Source organism: Salmo trutta, chromosome 14, assembly GCF_901001165.1.
Source record: "Salmo trutta chromosome 14, fSalTru1.1, whole genome shotgun sequence".
Lineage (NCBI taxonomy): Eukaryota > Metazoa > Chordata > Actinopteri > Salmoniformes > Salmonidae > Salmo > Salmo trutta.
This window is the reverse complement of record NC_042970.1, coordinates 27,382,119-27,394,170: the sequence shown is the minus strand read 5'-3', so window position 1 is coordinate 27,394,170 and position 12,052 is coordinate 27,382,119. Positions and strand designations below refer to the sequence as shown.

At 40.9% G+C, this 12,052-nt stretch overlaps 1 long non-coding RNA gene across 1 annotated transcript; it reads right to left on the bottom strand.

Annotated features, from left to right (window-relative positions):
* Window positions 1-8,610: 8,610 nt before the first annotated feature.
* Window positions 8,611-9,922, bottom strand: LOC115207082 (uncharacterized). Its single transcript, XR_003880907.1, has 2 exons — window positions 9,777-9,922; window positions 8,611-9,606 (listed from the first exon to the last, which is right to left on the bottom strand). It is a non-coding gene; the product is annotated as an uncharacterized LOC115207082 (long non-coding RNA).
* Window positions 9,923-12,052: the final 2,130 nt, after the last annotated feature.

Here is a 12,052-nt window from a genome sequence, read left to right as displayed (position 1 = left end):
AGAAAGAAAGAAAGAAAGAAAGAAAGAAAGAAAGAATTAGAGAGAGCAACCTTAAATTCCCACAGGACACCGGATAAGACAGGAGAAATACTCCAGATATAACAGACTAACCATAGCCCCCGACACATAAACTACTGCAGCATAAATACTGGAGGCTGAGACAGGAGGGGTCAAATCCGTATTTTAACTCTTAAGGAATCCCATATTCAGGTTCAAGACAGCAGTGGGCAAACTACGATTGAAGGTTTTAGTTTTTTGATGACATTTGTTACTTTGTCTAATTTCCAAGGCATTGAAGGCATGCCACCAGCACAAGAGTTTGCATCCTGTCTCCAGAAAATCCATTGTGGGTTTACTTAAACAAGTAGGTCATTTATTTTTTTGTATTATTATTATTTGAAAAAATATATTACTGTAAAACACACATTTGTACAGCAAACTTCAGGAGAGGAAATTGAATAATATGTTTTTTCAGCCAGTTAGTTTTATGTTGGTTGAAAAGGAATTTGAGTATTTGCGGCTTTGTATCTATGACACATTAGTTACCAGACAAGCAATGCTGAACCTCTGCCACTAGATAGAGTGCAAACCTCTCTTTTCAAAAGAGCAGGAATCTTACCCACTAAGCAATAAGTCTTACAGTGATTGGATACAACATTCTATTCCTCAGTCAAATCCCTTGTTCACCACTAGCATGGGTCTGACCTTGCATTTCACACTCAACTAAATCACAAAATCACATTCTTCCACTTTTCCTTATTATTCGCATTCAACCAACTAGAGCGTGCAGAAAATGGCGTCGGTCTGTAAATATGCTAAGCTGAGTCTGAGATTGGCCAGGCTGTGTCAGGTTGTCAGTGTGTGTTACTGTACCAGTGAGGTCTCAGAGTTCAGTGTTTATATAAGTCCTGTTGCACACCCAGCAGGTCAGACTCCCTCAGTCCTGTCACCTCCAGAGTGCCTCACTCTCAATTATGCATATAGTCTCCTCGTGCATCCTCCTCAACACACCCACACCCTGCTGCGCTCTAACCAAAGCACGGCCTCTTCCCCTTCCCCTCACACTGGACAAATGTTGCCTACACCAAGTCTGATGTTAACAGTGCTACAGGGAGATAGTCCCTTTGCTCCAAGCAGTCCATGACCCAACAACACGGCATGAGTTTTACTGTAGGAGATGGTTGAACTGAAGGGGAAAAGTATGGTACACATGATACAGCTTTCTCTGAGAGGCCAGATGTTGTGTGGCCAGATGTCTGTGTGACTTGAAAATGCTCTGTGGGTATTTGGATGTTTGAATTTAAGGTTGAAAGTGCTGAGCTCCCGGCTCAAACAAAACTCTGTTACAGCAGAGGCAATGAATCAGGGCTTCGGCGGTCTTGACATTTTGTCAGCCTGTAATTCTCATTCAAATAACTGCCGGTCTCATGGTAATTTACGTTAATTAACATAAACACATTTAACATCTCCCGGGCTCCCACGCATAGCCTACAAGCCACTGATGCGGGCCTTTAGAACATCTACAGTACATTTTAAAATGTCTAATAAATAAACAATACATCCATCACAATAAATCCATTAGGCAATTTATTTTAGGCAGGTCTGAAGAAACATTATGATATGAAGAAATGTAGCCTATTTCAGAAGAACATATAGCATATTCTGAGTTGTCCTGATGTTAGGCCCTGATCTGGCCCTGTACTGTCACTGGGTAATATTGCCGTGTTACCCCTTTTTTTCAGTTTTTAAAGCAAATGTTTTTTTAGGGAGCATGCTAGCACACTCGTTCGGTTCGGCTAGCCGACAGCCGAATTGGAGCATGCTAGGCCCTGATCTGGCTATGTCATATGGCTGTGGGCTATAGCTAATTTAGAAAAAAGAGATTTGCTTATAATTCACATGGCATTGTTTTATATAATTGTATGGTAAAAATAATACAATTGAACATAGCGGAATAAAATATAAATTATATTTTTCACAAATGATTTCTGAGGGAGGGCACACATTCTGCTATTCTGTGTTGAGCGGTTAACAAAGTAATCATTTGCTTAATATTGAGTTATTTATGCAACTTTAGTTGTGATACAAACCTTAGGGTATATGTTTGGATTTCTAATACATTCTAAGCCTGCATGATGCGACTCTCATGATTTAAAAAAAAAGTTGAATAAAAGGCATGCGCACTAATCTGTTTTTTTTTGCTCAGTCAGTACACACTTCATCAGTCTCTCATTCACAATTTGACAAGCACTTGATAATATTCTCAGCCATCGGACTATTCTCAATTTAATCCTGTCTTTACATATAGCCTACTAATGTATGTGTGGAATAAATATATTTTTTAAATCTGTAGCCTGCACTCGAAGAGCGAAGGGAGGAAGCACTTCCTGTGGTTAGGCTATGTTTTTAATATCCACTGGTTGTGGATTAGCCTAATGTGCTTAATTTTAAGAATTGAGAAATACATATAGTGGCCAGTCAAAACTGTTTTCTCACGTGATTGCGCAATGACTATAAGAACACGGTTAACAAGGGGACTGTAAGTTATTTATATATAATTAGGGATACCTGGAGAAAATCGGACCTCTCTGAAATGAAAATGGATGGCCCTCCCTTCAGTAAAGGTGGACATTCCTGCAGTCACCATGCCAATTGCACGCTCCCTCAAAACTTGAGACATTTGTGGCATTGTGTTGTGTGACAAAACTGCACATTTTAGAGTGGCCTTTTATTGTCCCCAGACCAAGGTGCACCTGTTTAATGATCATGCTGTTTAATCAACGTCTTGATATGCCACACCTGTCAGGTGGATGGATTATCTTGGCAAAGGAAAAATGCCCACTACAGTGATGTAAACAAATTTGTGCACATATTTTGAGAGAAACAATATTTTTTATTTCTGCGATCTTTTATTTCAACTCATGAAACATTGGACCAGCACATATTTTTCTTCAGTGTGAAACATGAAGTGGATAGCAGAGAAGATGCCTACTGTTTACCTTCACTTCTAGGACAGACCAGAGCCTTGCAGTTTTAGAAACTGTTCTTTGTTTTGTAAGCATTACATGGCAAAGTAGCCAGAATGTTATTGATTCTCACTGCCGCTCTGCTAGTCATCAGATGGGGTGAGGAGAGGAGGTATGGGGCCCATGTGGGTAACTGGGGGGGCCCTGCCTTGATTGGGTAAAATAAATATGAATAACATTATTTTTCTTATTCTTCAAAAAAGATATCCACCTACAGGAGCCCACTCTCAATGTTCAAAATATACCAAAGAGCATAAATTAGCCACAGAGGATCAATAGTTTCTGAAAAATAACAGTGGATTAAGTTTTATCACAAGCACATACAGGTATCTGCCAAAATTAAGGAAACACCAACATAAAGTGTATGCCGACAGTCAAGAAGACCTACAGTCAGGAAGACCTACAGTCAGGAAGGCTGCAGTTTGGGCAGTATGTGTGACAAATATAGGCTACAGCTTGTTGTGTTGTGGCCATAAACATATAATGTAATCTCTCAACCTGGCAATTTGACTGTTAAAACTTCTTATGGATGGGTGGCAGTATTGGGTAGCTTAGATGAAGAAGGTGCCCAGAGTAAACTGCCTGCTACTCAGGCCCAGAAGCTAAGATATGCATATTATTAGTAGATTTGGATAGAAATCACTCTGAAGTTTCTAAAACTGTTTGAATGATGTCTGTGAGTATAACAGAACTCATATGGCAGGCAAAAACCTGATAAAAAATCCAACCAGGAAGTGTGGAAATCTGAGGTTTGTAGTTTTTCAAGTGATTGCCTATCTAATATACAGGGTCTCTGGGGTCATTTTGCAATTCCTAAGGCTTCCACTAGATGTTAACCTATTGGGGCTAAGGGGCAGTATTTGCATGGCCGGATAAAAAAACGTACCTGATTTAAACTGGTTACTACTCTTGCCCAGAAACGAGAATATGCATATAATTAGTAGATTTGGATAGAAAACACTCTAAAGTTTCTAAAACTGTTTGAATGGTGTCTGTGAGTATAACAGAACTCATATGGCAGGCCAAAACCTGAGAAGATTCCATACAGGAAGTGCCCTGTCTGACAATTTGTTGTCCTTCTGTTGCATCTCTATCAAAAATACAGCATCTGTGCTGTAATGTGACACTTTCTAAGGCTCCCATTGGCTCTCTAAAGCCACCCGAAAGAGGAATGGGGTGTCTGCTGTCTCTGGGCAAAGAACAGCAGCAGAGTTTGTGAGTGATCAGCCTGGGGACAGTGAGACTGAGATGCGCATTCACGAGAATTCAATTTTTTTTTCTTTCAGCCTTTGAATGAATACAACGTTGCCCAGTTGGAATATTATCGCTATTTTACGAGAAAAATAGCATAAAAAATTATTTTAAACAGCGTTTGACATGCTTCTAAGTACGGTAATGGAATATTTGGAAAGATTTTGTCACGAAATGCGCTCGCATGTCACCCTTCGGATAGTGACCTGAACGCACGAACAAAACGGAGCTATTTGAATATAACTATGGATTTGCGAAAGCAAAACATTAGATTATGTCAGCAGAGTACCCAGCCAGAAATAACAATTTTTCAAGCTAGCATATAATGTCACAAAAAACAAAACCATAGCTAAATGCAGCACTAACCTTTGATGATCTTCATCAGATGACAACCCTAGGACATTATGTTTTACAATGCATGCATGTTTTGTTCAATCAAGTTCATATTTATGGTTACTACTCCTGCCCAGTAACTAGAATATGCATATAATTATTGGCTTTGGATAGAAAACACCCTAAAGTTTCTAAAACTGTTTGAATGGTGTCTGTGAGTATAACAGAACTCATATGGCAGGCAAAAACCTGAGAAGATTTCATGCAGGAAGTGGCCTGTCTGACAAGGAGTCGTTCTTCTTGTCTCTGTTTATTGAAGAGTGAGGATCTTAGCTGCTGACATAATCTAATGTTTTGCTTTCGTTGTAAAGCCTTTTTTAAATCGGACAGTGTGGTTAGATTAATAATGAGAGTCTTGTCTTTAAATAGCTGTAAAATAGTCATATGTTTGAGAAATTGAAGTAATAGCATTTCTAAGGTATTTGAAAATCGCGCCACAGGATTCAACTGGCTGTTACGTAGGTGGGACGATTTGGTGCCACCTGCCCTAGAGAGGTTAACAAAAGCCACAATACCCTCACATTCCTCCTCAATTTCTAGCCCTAGTTTTAACTTAACTTCTATGGGCTACGTGGGCGGGACACAGCCAGTGAAATATCAGGGCGGCAAATTAAAAAACAACAAAATGTCATAATTCAGCTTTCTCAAACATACAACTATTTTACACCATTTTAAAGATACACTTCTCCTTGATGTAACCACATTGTCCGATTTCAAAAAGGCTTTACAGCGAAAGCAAAACATTAGATTATGTTAGGAGAGTACATAGACAAAAATAATCACACAGCCATTTTCCAAGCAAGGACATGCGTCAATAAAACCCAAAACACAGCTAAATGAAGCACTAACCTTTGACGATCTTCATCAGATGACACTCCTAGGACATTATGTTACACAATACATGTATGTTTTGTTCGATAAAGTTCATATTTATATCCAAAAACAGCATTTTACATTGGCGCGTGATGATCAGAAAATGTATTCCCACCAAAACTTCCGGTGAATGTGCACATCAATTTACAAAAAAACTCATCATAAACGTTGATAAAATATATAACAATTATTTAAATGAATTAGGCTTTCTCGAATTAGCCTACTTTAAGCACCCGTGCACTGTCCATCTCCACGTTTGCCGCTTTATAGTAATGTAAGTTATGTAAATTACTTGAATATGGCTTATTGTGAGGTCAGTAATTCTGATAAATAGCTTCGTTATGGGCAACAAAATATAATGTTTTTATAAAAATGTATTATAGCAGTATCAAGCTTACCTCCGGTCCTCCTTCTCATTTTTGCGCTCTCCCTCTCAAACTGAACAGGAGATCAGTAGGCCTAGTCCTTGTGCACAGAAATGACATATTACTGTACTACATGTTACTGTTTATTATATTGACTCTGTCTGGTCCTCTCCCACTGTCAATTTTCATGTTCCACTGACTGAAAGAGCAAAAACAAACTTCGCTTTGGATAAGATGGCTGCTTATGAGTAAGTGTAGGCTAGATATGTGAGTGATAACCTGTTACTGTTTTGTTCTTTTACATAAAAATAAAATATGGGGGTTATGAGTCGTGTGTGTGTGTGTTAGACTGACAGGTCAGATTCTACTAAGATGAGACTGAGTTGTTGGCTGAAAGTTAATGTTGGCTGAAAAGAATTTAAACACACACACACACACAACTCAAGTGGAGCCTCTCTCAGTTTGAGCGTACACTGCAGGGACCACTGTAGAATGATCACACCCATGTGTTGGCACATATCACTTCATTTTGATATTTCCAAAGATTTATTTTCAAAACAGCCTGTAACTGTATCTTAAATATAACAACCACACCAAATAAAAACAGATGTTGACAGATGTCTTGATCCACGACAATAAAAAAAGGCAAAGACATGACAATTGTGTAGGCATAGTGCCAGCAAAATGACATGGAATGCACAAGCATGCCCCTTGCGGCTTTGCACAATCATGGAAGAGGTGCATTCTGATGGCCGAATGTTACCATCAACAATGTAGGATGCCTATAATTCACGTGTCATAGGCCCTATCCTAAATCCAGTTGGCACAACTAACCTCTTTGAGGTTATAACACTCTAATGTGGTGATTACATTTAGCTACCTTTGATAAATGGACTTCGTACCAAAATATAACCATGATAACTTTATTAACAAACATTATTGTTTTGGTAGGTCAAATGAACGTAGCTAAATAGGCATACATAAATTATATTCTTCCAAAAATCTATGGGTATAGGTCCTAGATGTACAGTCGTGGCCAAAAGTTTTTAGAATGACACAAATATTAATTTCCACAAAATTTGCTGCTTCAGTGTTTTTAGATAATTTTGTCAGATGTTACTATGGAATACTGAAGTATAATTACAAGCATTTCATAAGTGTCAAAGGCTTTTATTGACAATTACATGAAGTTGATGCAAGAGTCAATATTTGCAGTGTTGACCCTTGTTTTTCAAGACCTCTGCAATCCGCCCTGGCATGCTGTCAATTAACTTCTGGGCCACATCCTGACTGATGGCAGCCCATTCTTGCATAATCAATGCTTGGAGTTTGTCAGAATTTGTGGGTTTTAGTTTGTCCACCCGCCTCTTGAGGATTGACCACAAGTTCTCAATGGGATTAAGGTCTGGGGAGTTTCCTGGCCATAGACCCAAAATATCAATGTTTTGTTCCCCGAGCCACTTAGTTATCACTTTTGCCTTATGGCAAGATGCTCCATCATGCTGGAAAAGGCATTGTTCATCACCAAACTGTTCCTGGATGGTTGGGAGAAGCTGCTCTCGGAGGATGTGTTGGTACCATTCTTTATTCATGGCTGTGTTCTTAGGCAAAATTGTGAGTGAGCCCACTCCCTTGGCTGAGAAGCAACCCCACACATGAATGGTCTCAGGATGCTTTACTGTTGGCATGATACAGGACTGATGATAGGGCTCACCTTGTCTTCTCCGGACAAGCTTTTTTCCGGATGCCCCAAACAATCGGAAAGGGGATTCATCAGAGAAAATGGCTTTACCCCAGTCCTCAGCAGTCCAATCCCTGTACCTTTTGCAGAATATCAGTCTGTCCCTAATGTTTTTCCTGGAGAAAAGTGGCTTCTTTTCTGCCCTTCTTGACACCAGGCCATCCTCCAAAAGTCTTCGCCTCACTGTGCGTGCAGATGCACTCACAATTGCCTGCTGCCATTCCTGAGCAAGTTCTGTACTGGTGGTGCCCCGATCCCGCAGCTGAATCAACTTTAGGAGACGGTCCTGGCGCTTGCTGGACATTCTTGAGCACTCTGAAGCCTTCTTCACAACAATTGAACCGCTCTCCTTGAAGTTCTTGATGATCCGATAAATGGTTGATTTAGGTGCAATCTTACTGGCAGCAATATCTTTGCCTGTGAAGCCCTTTTTGTGCAAAGCAATGATGACGGCACGTTTTTCCTTTGCTGTTAACCATGATTGACAGAGGAAGAACAATGATTCCAAGCCCCACCCTCCTTTTGAAGCTTCCCGTCTGTTATTCGAACTCAATCAGCATGACGGAGTGATCTCCAGCCTTGTCCTCGTCAACACTCACACCTGTGTTAACGAGAGAATCACTGACATGATGACAGCTGGTCCTTTTGTGGCAGGGCTGAAATGTTGTGGAAATGTTTTTGGGGGATTCAGTTCATTTGCATGGCAAAGAGGGACTTTGCAATTAATTGCAATTCATCTGATCACTCTTCATAACATTCTGGAGTATATGCAAATTGCCGTCAAACAAACTGAGGCAGCAGTCTTTGTGAAAATGAATATTTGTGTCATTCTCAAAACTTTTGGCCACGACTGTACATTTACAAACACTGGATATGGCAGTCGAAGATTGCCCCTTATAACTTTAAGTTTAGAAATACAAAAAAATGTAATATTAGGCAACATCATGGCACAACACCATACTGGCAGAATTTTTTTGAATTTTATTAATTCAATAAAATGTATTTGTGTAATGCAACAATCACAAAATGATTTACTCACCATCCACTCAATCAATTAGATATTTTCAAGTTTGACATTTATTTGACATTTTATGGATATTATGCTAAAATAGTTTCTAATGCAAAATGTCTGCCTGTATAGGGAACAGCTGGGAGCAGTTCTATAAAAGCGGAGTCCAGCAGATCTCTAATAAAATCAGTTTATTTGTCCTACGCACAGTACACGGCAAGGGTGTGTGTTTAGTGTGTGAGTGTATGTGTGGTGCAAGAGTGTCAGTGTATATGTCTGTGTATATGAGGATGGAGTCTTGAGTGTGTATAGAGGCATTCCAGGTAGAGTCAGTGCACATGGGTGTAGGTGGTCAGCCATTGATTAGCTGTTCACCAATGTCATTGCTTGGAGGTAGAAGCTATCTCTGAGCATGTTGGTAATGCCTGATGCTCAGGTTCAGCTTGCCAGAGTGTGGTGGGCAGGACAGTCAGTGATGTGTACACCAAGGAACTTGAAGTTCTTGACCATATCCACTGCAGCCATGTTGATGTGGATGGGGTATCCCTCCTCTGCTTCCTGTGGTAAACAATCACCTCTTTGGTTGAGATCTGTAGTCTTGAAGCAAGCTCGCCACCCTGCACACCTCAAGAGAGAATTGGTGGAAGACTAGAGACCAAGAATAGCAGAATAAGTGCTGGATTCCCAGCTGATAAGGTTGAGGTAAATTATATTGGCATCGCAACCTTTTACACGCCGATGGTTGAAAATGTTGTGTCCAGATCCCTGCTCACTGTGCCACTATATCTAGGTGCAGCCGTCGGGATCAAGATTAGGCAGAGAGGTCACACTCTTTCTGGGGGACACTGCTGTCTCTCTGGGCTGGTTTGCACTGCGTGGTGCACACAGTGCCCGCTATTTCCATCACTTGGCACTACGCAGCACCACCCTCAGGAGATGACGTAAACTCTGTAGAGCACAGACAGGCTTGATAAGCTTACACACAGACACAGACATACACAAGGACAGGAAGATAGACAGACACTCACAGACAAGACACACAGATTAATACACACACACACACACACACACACACACACACTATCTATCAGAAAATGAACCACTGCATGCACACACACCTGCGCCTTGCCGTGCAGTTCTATGCTGGCTTCTGAAGCTGCCCTCAGTAAAGTGTTTTTACAAAAGCTGATGTCTGTAGAACTGGGAAGCTGTGTGCACCCTCTACTGAGTCCCGTGTTGCTCCACAACCCTCCAGCACCTGGAATAGAACACAACAGGTTTTTACATTTCAGTAATTGAACAGATGCACTTATCCAGAGTGACTTACAGTAGTGAGTGCATACATTTTCATAATAGTCACCAGTGGGAATTGAACCCACAATCCTGGCATTGCAAGCAGCATGCTATACCAACTGAACCATACGTGATCAACGTCAAATCCTATGGTCAGGAGTTGACAAGACAGCACAAAAACATCTGGAACCAGACTATACATCCACATGGTCAGCTGCAGAGAGCATGCTGGAAAATGTATATTGCTCCACTACAGACAGTGAGATGGATAATGTCTAATGGGTTTGAGTTGGGATTCCAGATGCTATTGAAACGTGTGTCCAGATGTTAACTTTGCCTGTAGACTGAGGGTCTGGGACAAATGCCAGAGGGACAGTTGTGTCTGTTCTGCCTTCTGGGTGAAAAACACTCTGTAATATAACAGACAGGAAGTAACAGTCAGAGGTTCCACTAATATAATATGGAATTGTTTTACGATGGTCATACCATGGATCATTTATTTCTTGAGAAGACTGACAAACACCGCTGTAGCTCGGCCACCTTCCACCGCAGATGTGGAAGGCCGACATAGGAGGATGCAGTGGATTGAGACGCAGCCTTTACAAAAAAACAGATAACTCTTGCTTAAACTGACGGATTTTGATGGGGATTTTTTTATTATGTTACTTAGATTGTCGCACAGAATTTAATATTAACAAAGTTGATAAATAAATATAGTAGGCCTATCCTTTAGAGAGCTGATGGGATCCTCCTCTTTTTAACATGGGCTTATAGGAACATATTACATTCCATGCATCAACCAGCTATGAGGAGCTGGCTCTCGCTGAGCAACAGGTGATCCGATTGCGCTCAAACTGTGAATGGTAGGGCTCTCACGAAGTGCTTGATTTGAGTTTCCATTACATTTGCATTGATGTCAGAGTGGTTAGTGGGACAATAGAACGCTGAGTGCTAGACCATTAGCCACTAGCCGTTAGCAAGTTTGGTAGGCTGCTAATGACCATCAGCGGTGTCAGAGTGCAGTTTTGGAGAAGCCTAGTTACCGCGATTCAACAGTCAAGTGGAATTTGACTGCGGTCATGACTCGTGACTGCCAGTATTATGGTCACTGTATCAGCCATAGCACAAAACCTCTCTGTCCTCCGTACCTGCTGGGACAGATTACCAGTTGCTCACCGCTGTCGTTCCCTATGAGACTGATCCCCAAAAGCCAGGTCATACAGAACTCTCCAACCCCTACTGCAGATGTCCAGAATCCTTGGACACATAAAATCATTTTTTCTAAATAAAAGTCTTTTTGGCAGCCTGTACTACATTAGCTACTGTGTCATAACTCAGTGAAAATCTGGCTCCTGGTTGAAGCTTTCAGTTTGTTGTTGATTAGGAGCAGTTGAGTAGAAATCAGACCCAGCTTTCCCTAGACCAGTGGAACCTTTATGGACTATTTCATTCCAATGCCACATTTTATCATGACCTCAGGTGGGCCTGGGTTCATAAATCCTCCGCCTTCCACACAGCCGACCTTTGAACTCTAACCTATAGACTCAGAATGACCTTGGAAGAGCTCTGTATCTGCCTATTTCTCAGACATTGTTGTGGAAAACCCTACACTACGTGATCCACCTAGGGAGTAGTGACATTTGCAGCAAGGCAGCTACATCAGTAACAAACAAACTGATGATGAATGATCATTAAGCCACACGCTGACACACAGAGAGAGAGGTTGGGCTGAGTTGGAGGGATATTTGGCCTGCAGTATAAGTCCATTGATTCCATTGATCCCTATACTTCTATCATGAGATACTGCTGCTTCAACTCAAACACACAACATAAACTCAAGAAAACACAATTTTTGCTATTGTGTAAACATTGTTTTTACACAGACAGCAGTGACTGAAAGGGTTTTCTTCTCCTCACTACAAAGTTTCACTATCTGGGCAGACAAGATGTGCAACATCAAACAAATGCTAATATACCTTATATTTTGAACAAATGTAGCAATCAACCACATAACATTTTCATCTAATTTCCTCTCTATAATACCCCCCCCCCCCCCGTCACACACATACTGTCCCCATTTTTTTGTTGCACGATTCTGTCC